General features: G+C 39.7%; 1 long non-coding RNA gene across 1 annotated transcript; it reads left to right on the top strand.

Moving 5' to 3' along the window:
• Positions 1–243: 243 nt before the first annotated feature.
• Positions 244–3,178, top strand: LOC140007459 (uncharacterized). Its single transcript, XR_011814770.1, has 2 exons — positions 244–357; positions 2,894–3,178. It is a non-coding gene; the product is annotated as an uncharacterized lncRNA (long non-coding RNA).
• The last annotated feature ends 1,179 nt before the right edge of the window (positions 3,179–4,357 follow it).

Here is a 4,357-nt window from a genome sequence, read left to right as displayed (position 1 = left end):
ACTAGTGAACCAAACGCGCGAGAAAATCGAGCCTAAAACGTGCCAAACGCACCCTAGTGAGAGTTGACTTTGGGGAGGATTTTGCACCACACCTTGTGTCTTCCTTAAGAAGCTAAATTTGGACCAAACACTCTCTCTCTTAGTCTCTCTCTTGGCCGAATTCTCTGCAGCAAAAACACAACACAAAGTGCCATTTTCATCTTCAATTCTTGCACAAAACCTTCATAGATTCACACCAATTTGAACTACACTTAGCTTGTTGCTTGGAGAGTTCATCTAGCTAGCAAAAGGAGGAGTTTTTCACGGTTTCTTGGAGCACTAGAGGACCGAAAATTTCTGGTTTAAGACACCAAGGAGGTATAACATCATCCTACACCTTAAACTTGGATTATGATGGTAGAAATGCATCTTTAAGCTATTGCATGTGTATGGGTGTCTTGACATTGGTGTAAAATTTGAAAAGTGGGCTCTATGGATTCCCACACTTGGGTTGTTGCTGATTTGATGATTGATGGTGGTTATATTGTTGGTTTAGTGGTTAAAATGATGGATTAGTGGTGGGTAATTGATAGAAACTTCATTGGGTGCAAGAAGCAAAAATTTCCGAAAATACCCCTGTTTTGTTCGGCCACTATAAGGCCAATTTTTGGTGAATTATTGGCATGAACCTGATGCTTATATGTTATATTAGATGTGTGAAAAGTTTCATTGAAAAATAATAAGGTTTGGTTGGGCAAATGAATTTTTTTTGGGAAACTAGCAAATCTGGAAACTGTTCCCGTATGGCTCAGACCAGCTGTGGTATTTCGACTATAACTCTGTCCTCGGATGTCGAAATCATGTGCCGTCAGTGGTGTTTGAAACTAGACATCCCAGGCTTTAATTTGAGATAAAATGCATGTTCTGATTCTTTGTGAGTGAGCCGGACCAAACGTTTTAAGATCACTGTCCTGTTTCTCGGAACTGCTGGAATGGTCTGTAGAGGCAGCAACTTGAGGCTCAATTTCGAGCTGGTTGCTTGCCAAATTTTGAAACGATTTCTTCTGTGAACTTTTAGTCCTATGAATGTATTTTCCAACGCCATAAACCACGCTCAATTCCAAGCTAAATTGACTGAGTTGTGACCAAAATAAGAGGACTGCCCTGTTTTGGAAAAACGTATTATTTGGACTGGTTTCGGACAAAAACCCGTGAGTAATCTTATTAATTGAAATTTTGATGCTAAACCATTACCAAAGGTATCATGGTTGTATCTTAGACCTTTATTTCACAAATGAACCATGGTTGGATAGCTTTCTTGGTTAAACGATTTGAATTTGGAAAATGAAAGTCAAAAGGCAGATTGCCTTAGGAATTTTCCGGAACTTTGGGTGATTAGTTCACCACCTTCCCGAGGGTATTTTTCCCTGAAATTTGACAGAGAGATACCTTCCATATAGTATCGAAATACTGCCAATTTTGGTATCAATCCAAGTTCGTTTCGATACCTAATTAAATTTCTAGTGTTGGAGGTTCAAATCTGGAAATTCTTCTCCAGTCTTGAATTTGCCTAACTTTGAGCTACCGTATCTCGGTACTCGAAACTCCGATTCTTGATCCGCTTGTTTTGTTATAAACTTCACTTGCAACACTACTTGAGTGACAAATTTCAGAGGCTGGTTTGCAACGTGCGAATCGTGCCGAATTTTCAAAGTTGGCCAAAATCCAACTTCATTCTGCCTTGTGAACCAATTCTGTACCTTCAAGCTCATTTTTGAGCACTTTCCACTTCGATTCATGGAAAAGTGTCTTCTAGGAACTTATAGTACTTTCTAAGAGGTTTCCAACGGTATAAAGTTTTCCAATTCTCGACTTGTACCGAGTGAGTTACGATTTTTCAAAGATTCATAACAAAACTGAATTTTTCAAATTTCAAGGCAAAGGAGTTTTCCAAAAACTCTTAATTCTCTTAGTAATATTCAAACGTTTTGCCCTCGATTTTCATGATAAAAACTCAATTAATATTGTACTTAATAAAACGCAAGTTGAACCTCGATTTACGAGTAATTGAGGTTCATTTTTGTGAAATATTCCTTAGATTGTACTAATGTACAATCTTACTTGATAATTGAGATACTTGAGTAATTATCCACCATTAACTGCCAGGCACACAAGGAGACCTTCAAGAGGATCTCACCGTGGACACTTGAACTCCAGCGAATAATCTTTATTGATTAGCTCGGTGAGTGTCAAGTGTGTGAATCTTTGATACTTGCTTAATTGTGGTAATTATTAGAGATTTTAAAAATAAGGGCGGGTGTGTACTTTATCGCATCCGTCCTGATTTCAAATGAATGAATGAAATGTATTGAATGAATGAATGAAATGCAATGCTATGTAATGGTTACATATGTCGTTGGAGTGAACCTCCTCGACTTTCAAATGAATGGGGGACGCCCAAACTCATAGGCCGACCTTGAACTCGAGCCGGCAATGGGCTTGGTCGGGAACTTGGGCGAGCCATGAGATTATAAGCTCGACCTAATAAGAGGTCTTGCTTGGCATACTCGTCGAGTATCGCCCTAAAAATAGACTTGTGGGCCCTTGGGGTGTACGGTGGACGGAGGGAAGTAAGTGGTGATCTACGGAAATGGAAATACCAACCCGGTTGACAGGAGGGTCAATGCGGGAAAGTATACGAATGACATCGACAGAGCGAGTGGAACTTAGCTCCTGAGAGCTACTATATCCTTGAATTGTTTCTGATTTACTTTTCCGGCTCGAATGATTGACTAATGAAATGTCCTGGTTTTGTTTAATAAATTTGGGATTGCTATTTGAACAAAGTGCTTGCATGTGTGTTCTTGGCCTCACGAGCGTTTTGCTCACCCTGTAGATTTGTTTTCCTTAACAGGACTGGAAATGGAGTTAACGCGGAGAAATCTCCTTTTAGATATATTGTGTTTTAGGGTTTCAAGTGTATTTTGGCTCGACCCCTTTATGATTGTACTTTTGGAAGTTTAATGTATCATTCGGATATATGGGGTGTATATTTTGGAATTTAAGTTGTATTATGAACGCACGACGTGCGGGTGGCAAGCTGATAGGTACCTTGTGATGTGACCCTGAGAACTGTATGGATATTGTTAAGCATGAACGTTTCCGCACTATATGTATTTGCACTAATTTGATTGTGGTATCTAGTATCGCTTTAAGCTTGAACGTTTATTGCTTGAGTCCTGGCGAGAGCTAGGCAGGCGTTCCGCGGATACCCTTTGGTGCGCCTTAGGGAGAAGTGGGGGCGTCACAGTTGGTATCAGAGCTTAGGCTTTAGATCTCTGTAGTGTATCCTAGGCTTAAATGTTTAGGATGCCGGACTGTGGAATTTGATTGAAAGTTAAGTGACTGCTTGTGAAAATGAAAAATTAGAACCTAAGTTCGAATTAGTGGATGACAAGGAGTCTTGATATGGTGTGATACATGTGGGATAGTATGAAGTGATCAAATCTTGTTTATTTCGTGTATCTGGACCTACCTAAGCTTTTACTCTTAAGTGTAAACTACAGAAGGTAATGGTGATATTAAATTGTCTCGGGGGCGCCTTCCGGTGGTCCACTATCGAGAGAGTGAACTAAAAGAGCATTGGAGAAATGGTCCGATTTACTGGACTAGGACTTCATGTGAATTCCAAAGGACTTGCCCGAGCCCAAATAGTGGGGTGTTAATAGTGGTCGATCATTTGAAGTGGCTATCCGAAGAAAATGGAGTGATTCGAAGGGATGATCGAGAACTGAGGACAATTGCGGATGCCTAGACTACTAGAATTCCTGAAATTGAAGTTGAAGTACTTCTGGAGCGAGGGAGACAAAGGCTCTTAGTGAGAAGCTTTAAAAGCTAAGAACCGACTTGTTAGGTTAGTGCCGAAATTAAAGACAGAATGGATGAGTCGGTGGCTAGGTGTGTTACCTTGGTTGAATGAGTGGAGAATGACAAGATATTTGATAAGGGACATGAGATCTAAAACTCCTAGTGCTGGAAATGAAACTGATCCTAGGGAGGTAGTGAAGACTTTTGGGTTCTGCCAATCACTAATTTAGCGATTTAAACTATTTTAATAGTTTTGCCAAAGATAGACAGGGTGACGCTCGCTTAAAGGCCGTTGTATTTTGTATCTTGTTTCAATATGTTTCTACCTTTTGAGGCAATTAAACATTTCTCATGACATGTTTAACCTTACTACTTTATGATTTCAAATCCATGATTGGGGTTATACGTATTTACGATTATCTCAGCGTTTTCCCTTTTATTCTCATATTTGTTTAGCATGATCAAAGTCTCACTTTCAAACTTCGTTTGGGTGCGTTCATTTCATACCATG

Source organism: Coffea arabica, chromosome 5c (genome assembly GCF_036785885.1).
Source record: "Coffea arabica cultivar ET-39 chromosome 5c, Coffea Arabica ET-39 HiFi, whole genome shotgun sequence".
Classification (NCBI taxonomy): domain Eukaryota; kingdom Viridiplantae; phylum Streptophyta; class Magnoliopsida; order Gentianales; family Rubiaceae; genus Coffea; species Coffea arabica.
This window is presented reverse-complemented; position numbering and strand designations above follow the sequence as displayed.